The sequence below is a fragment of the Trachypithecus francoisi genome, unplaced genomic scaffold, assembly GCF_009764315.1.
Source record: "Trachypithecus francoisi isolate TF-2019V2 unplaced genomic scaffold, Tfra_2.0 Lachesis_group9, whole genome shotgun sequence".
Taxonomy (NCBI): Eukaryota; Metazoa; Chordata; class Mammalia; order Primates; family Cercopithecidae; genus Trachypithecus; species Trachypithecus francoisi.
In genome coordinates, this window is record NW_022681474.1 from 45,074,455 (window position 1) to 45,093,434 (window position 18,980).

The window sequence follows — 18,980 nt, forward strand, 5'->3', positions numbered from 1 at the left end:
AGTTGTGACCCTCCGTCTTTCAGACAAGGTTTTTCTATGTGATATACATGATGGTCCCTGGCATCTTGAGACTTCCATCCCAACCACATTTTAACTTCAGAACAAGGAAGGCTTCTTCCTTGATAACACTGAAAAAAATATTCCAGGTAGGGAGAACTCTCATTTGCCTCCTTTTGATGATATTTCTATTTCTTAACCATTCCTTGAGGCCTGGGGCGTTTGGGCACTGTGATGAATGAAGTCAAGGTCACATTCCTACTGCTGGGCAGCTGGAAGAGTGAGGTTAGTCTCTCTTAAACCACACAGTATGATTTCCCTATAGGAATGATGGTAAACCCTTACTATTAGGTTGGTGCAAACGTAATTGCAGTTTTTGCCATTACTGTTATGCCATTACATTTGCACCAACCTTACCGAAGAAGGTGGAGAGGTATTTGCCAGCAAACAAATTGATATCAATGCCAGACACAGAAGAGGAAATCTGCCCATTTCTTTAATGAAATTAGCACTCACGACTCCACACTGTTTGGTCTTCTTGGTAGGGACAGAATAGTGGTCAAGAGAAATCCTAATAGTTAAAATTAAAGTGCTTTTTTTTTTTTTTTTTTTTTAGCCTGTGTAATTTCATTAGGAATCACCAATTAGTCTCGTAAAACTGATGAGTCAAGTGGAGAACTTGATATTTTCTTCCAGCAGAGGTTCCCTATACCATCTTATAGTACCAGCAGCATGAATAAAAGAAAGCAGCTAAAAATTCTCCCTAAATGCCAACGTCCAAAGATGGGGCTCCAGAGAGAGTTTTCTATGGGGTACCAGATAAATTGACTATTTTTTTCTTCACTAGGTGAACTATGTTTCACACAATGGCCAAGTTGTTTTTGTTTGGCTATTATCCTAACTACTCCCTAAGGGTCAAATAGGGGAGTATCACAATCTACCATAGAGGTTGAATATGACACTGACCATCGTATAGAAAAGTTATAACCTACAATGTCCATTTGACTTTTGATATTATTTCCCTCGCATAACAAAGAGTCATTAACTAGAGAACAAAGAGTCATTAAATAGAGGAAAATATTTCAAAATTATTCACATTAAGGTCTCAGTAGCATACTGGGTAGGAACACATAGTTATGAGCATAAAAAGAAAAATTAGTACATGAATTTTAATTTCTGTTCTGCATCACTTCATAGTATGTTTGAGCTTTTAAAAACGTGTTGAGGCTGCATTATTTGTAATTGGCCTGAAATGAAGCAATGTCAAAAGGAAGGCGAAATGGATTTTTAAAGAGACTAATACTGGCAATGTCAAAAGGCATAATTTTTAAAGCTTTAAAGCAAATTGTTTGAGTTTTAGGCATAATTGAATTAGATTATGGTTGAATTCAGAGCTAATCATTTTTTGTTCTAGTAAAGGAGACTATTGAAGGATAACAAAATAAACCTACTCAGTACCTTTTCTCAAATAATTTTAAATGCGTTCATCATTGTTTTATTTTTGCTTTAAAAATTTACTCAGAAAGCCACTTTTACTTATTGCAAAGTAGCTTTCTGAGCCCAGGTGTTTATTGCCCCGCTCCCCAACCTCCCATTTTATTGCAAAATAAAAACGGAAAATTTTAGTGCAAAAGTGCATTGGACAAAGTCTGTATCAAGAACAGAAATCCAAAAAGAGTCCTATCCACAGCTGATGAAAGCATTTTTGCTATTTAGAGCATTTTGGCAAATGACAATAACCAACATGGAAAGGAAAACACTTTCTATATAGAAATCTTTGCCATACAACTATCTTTACCAGTATTTGCACCTCATCTTTGATAAGACTAAAAATCATATCTTAAACTTCCAAACATCTCTCTTTTTAAAATTAGATAAAATACTAATATTCTTATTTTCTCTTTGTCCCTAATATAAAAAAGAGCTTCTCTTAAATCTGGGTGTGCACATGCACAGACTTCTTTTATAAATGAAAAGGAATTCCATACAATACATCAAAAGGTTAAGTAATTCAAACAATGAGAAGTTTTGTGGGTAAACTTGCAAGCTGTCTTCCCACCACCAAAGCAAGCATGCTATATGACACAGTAAAAAACAAAACAAAAAAACAAAACAAAGAAAAAGCCCAAGAACATATTTTCAGAAAAATATTCAGAAAATATGTGCAATATTTAAAAAGCAAAAGCGATAAACCTAGTTCACAGTATATTGACTGTGAGAAAATCAGATCAGTGAATTAGAAAATTGGTGAGTTTTCCATGTTTTCCGGGGTAAAGGTGAAGAAAGGAATATGATAAGTTTTAAATGAGAATTACTGATGATAGGTTTAGTTAATTCACCATATATGCCTAATATGCATTCCATATGGAAAGAAGAGATCACCAATAATGAGAGTAAGAAATAACAGGATATCATTTCCCACTTACTAGAAAATTAAAAAGAAATCTGATATTAAGTGTTCCAAATATAACTTATACAGTGCTAATGAGAATCCTAATTAGTTAGTAGAATCATTTGGAAATTGACAATTGATTTCCAATTCATGCATAATTGACATACATACATAGAATTTGACTTTTTACATTTATTCCAAACATTCATACTCTGCTACCAAACCATTATACACTCTTATGTATATTGCTCCCTTTGTTTGGATGCTTTCAGAAGCAGACCTGGAGACTAAGATTTCAGTGCAAATAGTATTTTTGTGTGTGTATATGAGGTAGTTCCGGGAAATGCCAGTGAGAGACTGGGAGTGAGACAGAAAAGGAAGCCAATACAAGAGTGGATTGCCAACAATTTACCACTGTGGACAACTGGAGCTCAATCTGATGGAGGAATTGTAGAAGATGGTATAGAACAAATCTTCAGGGTTATTCTAGTCAACAGGTAAAAAATCTGGGGTATTTATCTCCAATTCCCTGTCCATCTCTGGTTAAGGACTATTTCTGGGAGCATTAATTATTGCACACTTCCAGCTTGCTCTGAGCATGTGTCCAGCCAGGGAAGTGTTCTCAGGCTGCCTGCAGCCAGCAGGTGTTCACAGAAGTCAACCTTCGGAGTACAATAGGGAAGACAGACAGAATAAGGATAGTGTGCAAGCAATGTCTGCTATAGTAACTTAATGAAAGCATGTCATGTGCAAGGAAGTCTATAAAAAGATATACCATATGATATCATTTGTAATAAAAAAAATGGAAACATCTGAATGTCCATCATTAGGAAGATGAAAAATTAAATCTGACAAAGGCACAAGGAATAAACTAGATCTCTGTATATCAACATTGCTAAATCTTAACATCAACAAAGAATAAGCTGCCAAATGATACACACATTTATGATAGCCTTTATATAAATGTAATGACAAATAATATAAGTAAATCACACACATATATAATAGCATTTTTAAATTTCAAAAACGCACTGAGCAATGTAAACATACTTGTGTATGTTTAAAACATTTTTAAGGCCCAGAAGCATACATAGAAAATTTATGATGCTTTTTATCTCTTAGAAAGAAAATGGGATAGGAACAAATAACAAAATGGATTTTATATTTATCTATGATATTTATTTTCATTAAAAAATAAACTTGAATAGAACATCAATATGTTAAAATGTCAATCTTGGATGGGCCCTGGAATACTGTTCTCTGTAACTTTCTCTTAATTTTCTCAAAATAAAAAGAAAATAAACATGAAAATGGAAGATGAAGAAAGAGCATCAAAATTTAAAATAAAATATTCTTGGGCTGAAATATGCATGAAAAGTTTAGAGATAAAGTATTCTGAGCAAAAACTGGTGAACATCGATATGTTGTCATGTCATCTATTTTGTAAACAATATTGGTTGGAGCCTTCTCTGCATGTTGGATGATCTCCCACAATAGTGACCTGTGAAATCTCAACATTCCCAATTTTAAACACTTCATCAATCAAAGTGGCAAAAAGCGGCTGAGATATATAGTACAGGGGACAATGTGCTGGGCTCGACACCTGAGAAGATGTCAGCAATCCAAAGGCCCCTGGGGACTGCATGTAGCTGCTGGATCTCAATACAAGGAGCTGCCATAGCTTTCAAATCCACTTTTCCACATTTTGATCCGATTTTCTGGGAAAGAGACAGAGAAGTTTTGGGTTTGGTGGAATGGCCGAATATGTCAGAACCTGGCTGCTGCTGCACTGCTCTAGCTACTTTTCTCTGGCATCACAAACTCCTTTCTGTGAATCTTCTTCAACCTTTTTTTTTTTTTTTTGAAATGGAGTCTCTCTCTGTCGCCCAGGCTGCGGTGTAGCGGCGCGATCTTGGCTAACCGCAACCTCCGTCTCCTGGGTTCACGCCATTCTCCTGCCTCAGGCTCCCAAGTAGCTGGGACTACAGGTGAGTGCCACCACGCCCAGCTAATTTTTATGGAGTTTTAGGAGAGACGGGGTATCACCGTGTTAACCAGGATGGTCTCAATCTCCTGACCTCGTGATCCTCCCACCTTGGCCTCCCAAAGTGCTGGGATTACAGGCGTGAGCCATTGCACTTGGCTGAATCTTCTTCAGCTTTTAAGTTCCAGGTACATTTGTAGGATGTGCAGGTTTACTACCTAGGTAAACATGTGCCATGGCAGTTTGCTACACGGATCAACCCAACACCAAGGTATTAAGCCCAGTATCCATTAGCTATTCTTCCTGATACTCTCTCTCCTCCCCTTCTCCCCTGACAGGCCCCAGTGTATATTGTTCCCTCCCATGCATTCATGTGTTCTCATTGTTCAGCTCCCACTTATAAGTGAGAACATGTGGTGTTTGGTTTTCTGTTTCTGCATTAGTTTGCTGAGTATAACGGCTTCCAGCTCCATCCATGTCCCTGCAAAGGACATGGTCTCATTCCTTTTTATGGCTGCATAGTATTCCACGGTGCATATGTACCACATTTTCTTTATCCAGTCTATCATCGATGGACATTTGACTCAAGCGATCCTCCCACCTCCGTCTCCTGAGTAGCTGGAACTACAGGCATGAGGCACCTTGCCCAGGTAACTTTTGTATTTTTTGTAGAGACGAGGCATTTGGGTTGATTTCATGTCTTTGCTATTGTGAATAGTGCTGCGATGAACATACATATGCATGTATCTTTATAATGGAATGATTTATATTCCTTTGGTTATATGCCACACATAACAATACTAACCTTAAATGTAAATGGGCTAAATGCCCCAATTAAAAGACACAGAATGGCAAGCTGGATAAAGAGCCAAGACTCATCAGCATGCTGTCTTTAAGAGACCCATCTCACATGCAAAGACACCCATAGTCTCAAAGTCAGGGGATGGAGGAAAATTTACCAGGACATAGAAAACAGAAAAAAGCAGGGGTCACAATCCTAGTTTCTGACAAAACACTTTAAACCAACAAAGATAAAAAAAGACAAAGAAGAGCATTACATAATGTTAAAGAGTTCAATTCAACAAGAAAAGCTATCATAAATATATATGCACCTAATACAAGGGCACCCAAATTCATAAAGCAAGTTCTTAGAGACCTTCGAAGAGACTTAGACTCCCACACAATAATAGTGGGAGACTTTAACATCCCACTGGCAATATTAGACAGATCAACAAGACAGAGAATTAACAAAGATAATCAGGGCCTGAACTTAGCTTTGGGTCAAGTGAACCTGATTGATATCTACAGAACTCTTCACCCAACAACAACAGAATATTCAGTCTTCTCATTGCCATATGGCACTTACTCTAAAATTGATCACATAATCCTAGGTAGAACACTCCTCAGCAAATGCAAAAGAAATGAAATCATAACAATCTCTCAGACCACAGTGCAATCAAATTAGAACTCAAGATTAAGAAACTCACTCAAAACCACACAACTATATGGAAATGGAGTGACCTGCTCCTGAATAAATAATAAAATTATTTATAATTATGATCCTGAGTAAATAATGAAATTAAGGCAGAAATTAAGAAGTTCTTTGAAATTAATGAAAACAAAGAGGTAATGTACCAGAACCCTGGGATGCAGCTACAGCATTGTTGGGCATTTCGCTCAAGCGATCCTCACATCACATCCTCATATCACAACTAAAAGAACTAGAGAACCAAGAACAAACAAACCCCAAAGCTAGCAGAAGACAAGAAATAATGAAGATCAGAGCTGAACTGAAGGGGACAGAGACATGAAAAACCCTTCAAAAATTCAACAAATCCAAGAGCTGTTTTTTAAATTAATAAAATAGACTGCTAGCTAGACTAATAAAGAAGAAAAGTGAGAAGAACCAAATAGACACAATCAGAAATGATAATGATGTGGGAGGGGGGCAGGGAAGTGCTGGGTAGAGAAACGCATGACCCTAGCTAGGGCTTCACCTTCGGGCCTGTGCCCACAGACTTAGTTGAGGACAGCCACTCCTACCTTCGTGCCCAAATGTTGAATTTTCCAAGACCACCCTGGCCCATCACACCCCATCCTGGGCCTATAAAAACCCCAGAACCTAGCGGGCAGGGCAGACACACAAGTGGCTGGACATCAAGAGGAGCAGATCGGTGGAAGAAGATACAAGTGATTGGACGTTGAGAGGACATGGGGAGCACACCGACCAACACCAGCACCCCAGCAGGCCATCGACTGGTGGAACAACGTGGAGTTTGGCCAGAGCGGTCAAAGGAGAGCCCTGGGTCACTCAGCGACCTGACTCCAGGGGAAAACCATCTCCCTTCTGGCTCCCGCATCTGCTGAAAGCTATTTCCACTCAGTAAAACTTTGCACTCCTTCTCCAAGGCCAGGTTTTAGCCAATTCTTCCTGTACACCAAGGCAAGAACCCAGAATACAGAAAGCCCTCTGCCCTTTCCACAAGGTAGAGGGTCTAATCAAGCTGGTTAACACAAGCCACCTATAGATGGCAAACTAAAAGAGCACATAGTAGCACATGCCCACTGGGGCTTCAGGAGCTGTAAACATTCACCCCTAGACACTACTGTGGGGTCGGAGCCCACAACCTGCCCATCTGTATGCTTCCCTAGAGGTCTGAGCAGTGGGGCACCAAAGAAGTGAGCCACTCTGCCTGCTGCACACCCTGTGAAGGGGACATGGGAACCTTTCCTATTTCAATAAGGGGGATATCACCACTGACCCCAAAGAAATACAAACAACTTTCAGAGAATAGAATAAACACCTCTATGCACATAAACTAGCCAATCTAGAATAAATGGATAAATTCCTGGACACATACACCCTCCCAAGACTGAACCAAGAAAAAAATTGAATTCCTGAATAGATCAAAAACAAGTTCTGAAACTGAGGCAGTAATAAATAGCCTACGAACCAAAAAAAAAAAAAAAAAAAGCTTAGGACCAGATGGAATTATAGCTGAATTCTACCAGAGGTACATAGAAGAACTGGTACCATTTTTATTGAAACTATTCAAAACAATTGAAAAAGGACTCCTCCCTAACTCATTTTATGAGGCCAATGTCATCCTGATACTAAAACCTGGCAGAAATACAACAAAAAAGAATACTTCAAGCCAATACACTTGATGAACATCAATGCAAAAATCCTCAATAAAATACTGGCCAACCAAATCCAGCAGCACATCAAAAAGCTTATCCACCATGATCAAATTGGCTTCATCCCTGGGATGCAAGGTTGGTGCAACGTATGCAAATAAATAAATATAATTCATCACATAAAGAGAACTGAAGAATCATGGTTATCTTGATAGACACAGAAAAGGGCTTCGATAAAATTCAACATCCCTCCATGTTAAAAACTCTCAATAAACTAGATATTGAAGGAACATACCTCAAAATATATGAAAAACCCACAGCCAATATCATAATGAATGGGCAAAAGCCGGAAGCATTCCCCCTGAAAACTGGCAGAAGACATCATGCCCTCTCTCACCACTCCTATTCAACATAATATTGGAAGTTTTGGCCAGGGCAATCAGTCAGGAGAAAGAAATAAAGGGTATTCAAATAGGAAGAGAGGAAGTCAAGTCATCTTTGTTTGCAGATGACATAATCCTGTATCTAGAAAACCCCATTGTCTCAGCCCAAAAGCTTTTTAAGCTGATAACTTCAGCAAAATCTCAGGATGTTTGTTTATTTATTTAGAGACGGAGTTTTGCTCTGTTGCCCAGACTGGAGTGCAGTGGTGAATGAGGCAACCTCCTCCTCCCTGGCTCAAATGATCCTCCCACCTCAGCCTCCTGAGTAGCTGGAACCACAGGTGTGCACCACCATGCCCAGGTAATTTTTGTACTGTTAGTAGAGATGGGGTTTCCTCTGTTGCCCTGGCGGGTCTTGAGCTCCTGGACTCAAGTAATCCACTCACCTTGGCCTCCCAAAGTGCTGGGATTACAGGCATGAGCCATTGTACCTGGCCCAGAAACTATTTAGACATTGTCTCCACTCTGAAGCCCATTCTGAGTAGAGCACAATCTTCAAAGAGAGACCGGGGAAGACTTGGTTTCTGAACATGTATGTTTTATGGTTTCAGTCTCTTGGGAGGTGCAACTCCTTGCCATTTGGCTCCATTTGTTGCTGCTGCATATTTGTAGTGGTAACTTCTTTTCTCTAGGCTCTTATTTAAATAACTAATGTGATTTTTTGTACCTTACCACCAAAAGGTCTTTGACTAAGACATCACTGTTTCAATTTAACTTTTGTCCCTTGTCCCTCCCTCCCTCCCTCCCGTCCTTCCTTCCTTCCCTCCCTCCCTCTCTTCCTTCGTTTCTTCCCTCCCTCCCTCTCTTCCTTCCTTCCCTCCCTCCCTCTCTTCCTTCCTTCTTTCCTTCCTTCCTTCCTTCCTTCCTTCCTTCCTTCCCTCCCTCCCTCCCTTCCTTCCTTCATTCCTTCCTTCCTTCGTTCCTTCCTTCTCTCTTTTTCTTCCTAGCAGTCAAGGCATCCTTCTTTCTTTTTTCTGAGAGAGTATTTGTCTCTGCATGTTTGCTTAAAGTAAACATAATATCTAAATATCATTATTTTGGATTTTTTCTTGATGATAAAATGCTTTCCTCTTTTAAATGTTTACTATCATCGATTAAAGTTTATTACAATTATTTCTAACTTTGATCCATTTTTGCATCCTTGAAATGGATTCTATTTAGTAATATATTTTTAAAATATTGCCTCTATATTTATAAGGTGTATATTCTGTAGTTTTCTTTTTTCATGCTATCTTTACCAGTCATATGTTAACCTTGTAATATTCTTTGTAAAGTTTCTTATTTTACTGTGGTCTTCCAATTATAAACAGCATTAAAAGTGTTAAATAACTCATCCAGGAAACAGAATGGACCTATCCCTTTTAAGGGAGTGGCTTACTTTTTAATATCATTCACTTTATTTGATAGTTATTGTTTAATTGCTATTTTTTCAATACTGCATCAGCTAGAGAAATAAGTAGATATCTAGAAAAGCATACACTTCATGTATTTAACAAGGAAAAACTACAGACAACTGTGTTTTTACCTCTGGATCTATTCTGGGACAGTGACTGGTAGTCAACAAGGACTCTAGCTTCATCCATAATGTTTCAGGAGTTTAACTTCATCTATAATATTTTAAAGATTTTAGATAAATTGCATCCATACAATTTTAGTGTAATTAAAAATTATTTATTTTTAAATTGAGAACTGAGTAAAGGATTAGATTAAATATAATGAATATATGTTTCCCATTTAATATTATGTTTGAAAAATAAAAGTCAGAAGGATTTAAATCATAAAATAGAAAATACAAATACAAATAAAATTAACATAATAATGATATATGAAGAAATCAATAAAAATTGTATTCTGGGTTATTAAAAATACTCAGCTGAATATTTATGCTTTTACTAGAAAGAATCACACAATATTACTAAAAAGCCAGTATTCCACAAGTTAATCTATAATTTTATAATAATTCCAATAAAAATAATGCTTTCTGGGAGATAATAAAACCACTCTAAAGTTTTTCTGTAAGAGCAAATATGTGAGAATTGACAAGAAAATTATAAAATATAATGAAAGTACACTAAGACTCACATATATTACAGAGCATTTAAAAAGTACAATTGTTCAAATAGTTATGAGAGTGAATCCAAAAATAATGTCTTAGTGGATTTATTAAAAACATCTGGACTTATATTCTAGTTTATATAAGAAATACACAGAAGTATATTTCTTCTGTATATTTTTCTTACATATGTCTTTATCTTATGTATATTTTTATATATTTATCATTTATATTCCTTATATTAAATAGCATCTCATTTAATCTGTTTTGAACATATATTTAAAACAGAATGGAAGAATTATTTAGTAAATATTTAAGAAATTATGTTAAGATGAAAGCCAGTTTATATTTTAAAAGTACCAAAATTACCTTCTATCTCATAATTTAAACCAAATAATTTCATGTGTGTGTAAGTGCAGATATGTTTTTGTGTGTATATGTACATATTAAAGATTTAAATTAAAAAAGATATGCCAGAAAAATGATAGTTTATTTCATTTGAGGATGGTAAAGTTTCATACCAAAGACCAAAACTACAAAAGGAAAAAAGCACACTGAAATACATAAACATTAAAACGTCTTGGCTAATACATACATACAAGGAAAATGACAAGCTGGGAGAAAGCATTTTTAGTATAACAAACACAGTTTTAAAATCCTAATCTAAATAAAAAATGAGATTTTATGTCCTTAAGCAAAATATACTTTGAAATGTAAAATTTGTACAAAAATGAAATACTACCTAGAGTTGAAACAAACTAACAAAAAAGTTTATTCTCATTAGTTATTGAAGAAATGCAAATCAAAGCAGCAGGAGGGTAACTTGTTATTTATTACCTAGCAAACTTGGAAAAGAAGCCTAGCAGGTTGCCAGTTCTGCTGCTACACAGGAGTTTAGCTAAAGGAGACTGTTACAGTTTGGATATGTGTCCCTGTCCAAGTCTCATACTGAAATGTAATCCCCAATGTTGGTGGTGGGGCCTAGTGCCAGCTGTTTGAGTCATGGAGGCAAATCCCTCCTGAGTGGCTTGAGCCATCCTGTTGGTGATGAGAGCTCACCCTGAGTTCACAGAAGATCTCATTCACACACTTTTAAAGGACGCTATCTCCTGTGAACTCAGAGCGAGATCTCACCTAGAGCCCACTCTCTCTCGCTTGCTCCTGCCTTCACCTTGTGATGTCCCTCCTCACCCTTCACCTTCTGCCACAATTGGAAGCTCCCTGAGGCCTCCTCAGAAGCTGATACCACTATGCTTCCTGTATAGTCTGCAGAATCACAAGGCAATTAAACTTCTTTTCTTATAAATTACCCAGTCTAAGTTCATTATTTACAGCAGTACAAGAATGGCCTAATACAGAGACCTTCAGTCAGCCCTTTACGATGATATTATTTCTCCAACTCATCTGAACTTTGGCAGGAAGAGAAGAGCCTCCAGGGATCCCCTGACCTGCCAGCTTTACATTAATAGTCAATACTGAATTGTATGCCTGTTGCTTCATGAGGCAATGTAGGCCAATGCTGCCCAGTAGAACTGGCTTCAGTGATGGAAAATATGTTGCCCACTAGGGTAACCACTAGCCACATGTGGCTATTAAGCATGTGAGAGGTGGATGGTGTGCTGAGGAACTGAATTTCTAATTTTATTTAATATTAATTTGTAATTAAATGCCACATGCGGCCAATGCTTACCATATTGGACAATGCAGCTCGAGGAAAAGCCCATTGTGCCTCTCATACTTATTTGTTTCAGTCAGTGCTAGACGTTTAAGTCTCTCAAGCTACCCATCCACTACTTTCTTTGCACATAGCTAAGAGAATGACTGTCCCTAGTCCCTCAAAGGCAAACTCCCCATGTGACCAGTGATGTCTTCCCTCTTGCTAACTCAAGGACTTCCCTCTCATGTTTTCTTTTCTTTCATCTACTTTGCATTCTCTTTTGGATCATTTGAATAAACACTTGCTAAGGTGTCATCCATCTTTAGGAAAAACTTACCATTGCCTATTTTCCATCCCTGAGCTCATAGCTGATTTTGTTGTTGTTGTTGTTTCTATTTTTGCTCCTATTCAAGGCAAAATTTGATGACAGAGTTATGTATAATAGCTCTGTCTACTTCCCTGCACCTAATTCTTTATTTCCCTTCATTCCAGTAAAACTGCTGTTGACAAAATGTTGTATCCACTGTATTACTAAACATATGGTTATTTCTTGTTCTTTTGATAGTGTGATATGTAATTTTAGAATGTGTTAAATAAAGATTATTAGACGGAAGACTTTTGCTGAATGGGATGATGCAATAACATACAAGAAATAGAACCTAAATTATTATTTCAAAAGATGCCAAGTAGTTCATATAATGGGAAAGATGAGTGAAAGGTTTGCAGAGTGGCAAGATAAAAGCAAATTAAAATTTGCATATTTATTGATGCCAGTAAATAAGTAGAAAAATAAAATATGGATAATCATTGATGTTATTTCTATGTATGTATAAAAAGGAAATTTGATATTAAATGTGATTGATAGGAATGCAAATATACTGGAAAACAGTAGAATATGCAAATTACTGTGACTGGAAAAGGGGGAAATGAATACATTGAAATGGAACAATTTTGCAATGTAAGAGATGGGTATAAACATATTTGTACATCAAAGTATATTAAATAATAAACATTAAATAAGGAGAGTAGAAATCCAAGTGTATAAATTATCACAGCGCATGGGAAGAAGTTGAATTTAATAATCTCAAATGAGTTCAGATTGGATTCAATAATACTATGTGCTCCTTAGGAAAACTAGAAAAGTGTTAATATAATTGTTAGGTTATAAATGTTCAAAATCAGGATAAATAAAAATAAAATTACTGCATTAACATACATGTAATGCAAGTAGGATGCAAGAGAAAACATTTAAAATAGGACAATAAAATATTCCTAACATTAAAATACAAATTTTTGCTGTATACAAGTTGTTCAGAATACAGAAAATGGGCAGCAGTACCTATCTACTTTCACAGGTTGTTATAACGCTTTTATAACAAAGGGGAAGACAGAGATAATACAAGAAGGAATCATTATTGGCCAGTTTCACTTAAAAATATAGGTTAAAAAATTCTAAATAAGATATTCACAAAAACAATCAAGTAGTGTATTAAATTAATAATTTACTTAAATAAGCTAAGCTTCAGAATGTAATGATGATTTGACTTTAGAAAATCTATAATATTTCCTATATCTGCAATAACAAATGGAATAGTATAATTTCAAGCACTTAGATGAACAATGATAAATTCAAACGAGTATTTAAGAAGTACGTGTTTTTTTTTTTTTTTTTGAGATGGAGTCTTGCTCTGTCGCCCAGGCTGGAGTGCTGTGGCCGGATCTCAGCTCACTGCAAGCTCCGCCTCCCAGGTTCACGCTATTCTCCTGCCTCAGCCTCCCGAGTAGCTGGGACTACAGGCGCCCGCCACCTCGCCCGGCTAATTTTTTATATTTTTTAGTAGAGACGGGGTTTCACCGTGTTAGCCAGGATGGTCTCGATCTCCTGACCTCGTGATCCGCCCATCTCGGCCTCCCAAAGTGCTGGGATTACAGGCTTGAGCCACCGCGCCCGGCCAAGAAGTACGTGTTTTTTGATAGGAAGTTCTTAGAACACTTGGAATAAAACTGAACTTTGTTATCCTGATAACGGATAACCAATGAAAAATTATAGCCATCATCAAACTAGTAAAAATTAGATATATTCCATTAAAATCAACAATGCTCATTACTGTTACTACTTTTGTTATTGTCCCAGTTAAAGTGATACTGGAGTTATAAAATTCAGAAATAAAGAGGAAAAATATGTATTTTTGGCCTAAAATATCTCTTTCCTTTTTTCTCTTAAAATATGATTGTCTATAAATTCCAAAAAGATCAAAGGGAAACTATTAGAAATAATAGAAGTTCAGTCAGATGGTCACATAAAAGATTAACATACAAAATCAATATTATATTTTCTATACAACATAATTAGAATTTTTTCTATAAAAATGGATCACATAGAAGACTTATTGATACAAATATTGAAGTAAATATGAATAATTTCATAATGTATTCACAACTGAGAAGTCTGAGTCTCAATATTTATAAAGTCAAATTTTGACAAAATTACCAATAATCAAAATAAATCGACTGAGAAACGTGTGGAAGTATTTAAGAAACTTAATAGACTGATTTTAGAATTCACAGAAATAGTCTAAATGCAAGAATAATCAAAACAATTCTGCCAAGAAACAGCGAAAGACATCTTGCACTACCAGTGAATAATACATGTTTACTGCTTCCACTTTGAGATAATGGAATAACTTGAATTTGGAAAAGACTCACAGAAAAAAAATGAAAAATGAAACAAATAAGTTGCATAAAAGAATCTATTTGATAATTAGTAAGTCCCTGAGACACCCAGGATTTGAGGATTCAGGATTCCTAAGAGAAGGGAACTACAGAAAGATGAGATAGCAGTCTTCAAGCATCTTTCCTTAGAAAAGTTTGACAGTTTTTGCTTTGATATAAGAGGCTGCCAATCAAGCAGATGGCTTGGACCAGGAGACAAAGATATCTGGAAGTCCTCCATGGCTAGAGATTTCAAATTTCAAGTTTGGGACTCTTCATAAAAGTAAGTGCTTGAAGATCCAAGTTCTTACAAATAAGGGAGGAGCAAAAAGCAAGCCTAATGCTCTAATAGTTTTAGCTTGAGGCAGCTGTTACATTTTTTAAACTGTGAAGGCCAAAAGACTAAGAAGAGAGATGGAAAACCGTTGAAAACCAGAGTAGAATTTTAGCAGTATCCCAATGTTGAGCAAACAAAAGTTGGAGTTCAGGACCTACAAGAAAGTGGGATCACAGTAAATTTTACAAGGTCCCCATTGTGATCCGTGAAATCTTCATTCTAAAATTAAGTGCAAAGCACCTATATACTGAAACTCAAATATTCTGCACTTCAGCTAGATGAAAAGCCTTTGAAAAATCGGTGTAGATTTTCTAGCAGTTTTCCTTGAGAACCCCGAGACTGGGGTCCGGGACGTACAAAAAAGAGAGGCCATACTAAGTTCTACAGGATCAGAAATGAGAGGTCCTCTTTCTAGAAACAGAGTAAATAGGGCTTTATAAAAGCTGCAGTTCAGCAGTTTTTGTCAGTCCCTAATTTGATTAAGGTGATTCCCCTGCCTTGGCCTATCATAAGAATTAACTTCTCCAAATCCTTAAATTTTTTATACAAAAGATGTGGCATGTCAAAAAAAACAAAAAGGATCAAGAGAAAAAATAGAAAATAGACATATAGATTTAATATATGATCCAATTATTGGAGTTATCATGTGGACATGAAAATGCTACTATTCATGTATATAAAAATGTTGACAATATGCAGAATTTCATCAGAGAATTGAATTTATATACTTAAAACACTGAAAACTATATATTTAATTTATGCAACAATAAAAATTAAAAATGTAATGTGTGGGATTCTTTATAGTAAAGGCACCAGGAGGAGGATATTCTCTTCCAAAGAAAACAAGTGTAAAATAAAACAAAATTATTAACATCAACCATTTCAGGGAGACACCCAAAGGTTGGCAACAACTTGAAAAATGTTTACTCACAGAGAACTGCTAGAGCATTAGGTAAGAGCAATGTTTATAACCTTTGCTGAGGACATTTTTAGAAGTGAAAGAACCACACGGAGTTAATGAGTTACTATTAGTTAATGAATTATTATTCACATATCCTTAACAACTGCGAAACTATGTTAGAGAGCCTAGCAAAAACTGGAAAGCCTAAGGAGACTTGCAATTTTTCTGTGACTGTAGTGTTTTCTTCAATCTACACACAGAGCAGAGGGCTTGAGTTTTCAGAATAATCTTTGCAAATCAAGTGACTGACTACTGAAATACCCAGGTTCAGGAAAAACTCCTAGAGAGCCAGGCCAAACTGTGTATATATTAATATAAATAATAAAAAAAAATGTATATGTATATATATTTGAAAACAAAACAAAGAAAAATCTATGTAGAAATAGCAGCAGCTCTACCTTATATGGGGGAGAAATGTCATAGTTTGAGCCCATGCAAATTAATTGAATACTAAAGCAGCAATAAGAAAAACAATCATTATAAAAACAGAAATGAATTTAGAGCCATTAAAACATATTACTTAAAACATACAGTTTTGAATCACAAATTATGAGACATGTGAAACCAGGGAGAAATTTAAACTGTCAGTCAAGGTTATTTATATCCAGTGGTTTAGTTATATCCAAGGTTTAGTTATATCCAGTGAAACTATCCTTCAAAAATAAAAGCAAACTAAAGGCAATTTAAAAAAAAAAAACTATGAAAATTTATTGGTAGCAGGACTGGACTAGAACAAAGGCTAAATATATTTCATTAGGTCAAAGATAAATGACACAGAATGATGCTATAAATCCACAGAAAAGATAATAGACATCAGAAATGGTAAATATTTTGGTAAATACAATATTATATGAATATACTATATGTACTATGGTTATGTATTATATACACTTTTTTCTTCTCTTTTCTTAATTTTTTAAGAGAAAAAAACTATTTGAAAACAAATTTTATTACACCACATTGTTGAGTTTGCAACATACACAGATGCACTACATATGACAACACTATTACATGGGAGGGTAGGATGCCAATATTTTTGTGCAAAGTTTCTATAACCAAGGTAAATAAGTATTAACTTGAAATATATTGTGATAAGGATAAATATTGTAATTCCTAGAAAATCAGTAGAAAGTAATGCACAGAAATAAGCTAGTCAATAAAGAAAATAAAAAGGTGTACTATAAAGTATTTAACACAAAAGATGTCAATAAAAGAGGAACTGAGAACAAACAAAAAAGAGAGATAAAAGCAAACAGCAAAATGGTAGACCTAATATGCCATTATATAGGCAGTTATATTAAATGTGAATGAGTAAATAATCTATCAAAAGGCACAGATTATTAATTGTATTAAAAGTAAGATTCAATTACTTGCTGTCTAAAGAGAGATATACTTTAGATTCAAAAAAATCAAAAAGTTTGAGGTAAAAGGATAAAAAAATTATATGCAAGCAATTAATGTAAGATAGGTGAAGTCGCTAAATTAATATCAGCTAAAAATTATCGGGAGAACCTGCTCCCAATGTTTAACGTGGATTCTTTTCTATTTCCTTGGCTGGGTTGAGAAATCAAGGGAAAGAGCACAAGAGAGAGAAATTTAAAGCTAGGTGTCCGGGGGAGACATCACATGTCGGCAGGAACCCTGATGTTCCCGGAGCCGTAAAACCAGCAAGTTTTTATTAACGATTTTCAAAAGAGGAGGGAGTGCACGAATAGGGTGTGGGTCACAGAGATCACACACTTCACAAGGTAATAAAATATCACAAAGCAAATGGAGGCAGGGTGAGATCACAGGACCACTGGATGAGGTGAAATTAAAATTGCTAATGAAGTTTCGGGCACGCATTGTCATTGATAATACCTTATCAGGAAACAAGGTTTGAGAGCAGATAACCTGTCTGACCACAATTTATTAGGTGGGAATTTTCCCATCCTAATCAGCCTGGGAGTGCTACACGAGACCTAGGCTTATTTCATGCCTTTAGCTTCGACCATAAAAGATGGGACGCCTTAAAAAGGGACTGTTCATACCCCTACCCTCAGGGCGCATTCTCTTTCTCAGGGATGTTTCTTGCTGAGAAAAAGAATTCAGAGATATTTCTCCTATTTGCTTTTGAGAGAGGAGAAATATAGCTCTGTTCTGTCCGACTCACCAGTGGCCAGTTCAAAGTTACCTCTCTTGTTCCCTGAACATTGCTGTGATCCTGTTCTTTTTTTAAGATGCCCAGATTTCATATTGTTCAGACACACATGCTCTACAAACAATTTGTGCGGTTGATGCAATCACAGGGTCCTGAGGTGACATTCATCCTTCTCAGTTTACAAAGAAGATGACGGGATTAAGAGATTAAAGTAAAGACAGGCATAGGAAATCACAAGGATATTCATTGGGGAAGTGATAAGTGTCCATGGAATCTTCACAATTTATGTTCAGAGATTACAGTAAAGACAGGTGTAAGAAATTATAAAAGTATTACTTTGGGAAACTAAAAATGTCTATGAAATCTTCACAATTTATGTTCTTCTGCTGCGGCTTCAGTTGGTCCCTTTGTTCAGGGTCCCCAACTTCCCGCAACAAAAAATACTCTAAGATGAAAACTATTTGAGATAAATAGGGACATTTCAAAATTATAAAACAGTATAACAAGAAGATATATCAATTACAAATGTATACACAATGAAAACCAGAGCTATAAGAAATTAAATATGGAATTTAAAGGAGAAATACATAAATCAAAACTAGCTGGAGTTTCACTATTTTTCTCTAAGTAAGAGATAGAACAAGTAAACAAAACAGGTAACATATGGAAGACCAAAACATTAACCAATTTTGCCTAACTTAAACGTGAAGAACACAACACTGAACAAGAATATACATTCTTTCCAAGTGCACCTGAAACATTCACCAACATGGATAATATGCTTGGCCATAAAACAAGTCTTAATTGATTTAAAATAATTGAAATAATTCAGAGCATGTTCTTAAACTCCAACAGGATTAAATTAGAAATCAACAACAGAAAGAAACCTGAAAAGTCCCTAAATGTGTGGAAATGAAACACTACATTGTCTGATTCACACTTTAAATCACAAAGGAAATTAGAAAGTACACTCAATTAATGTAAAAAATGTAAGAAAGTATTGTAAAAAATGAAATCACAATATATCAAAATATGTGAGATGCAAATAAAACAAAGTCTAGAGAGAAATTTATCGCATTACATTATTGTATTAGAAATAAGTAAACTCAAATCAGTGCTCTATGTTTCAACCATAAGGAACTTAAAAAAAACAAATTAAATCTAAG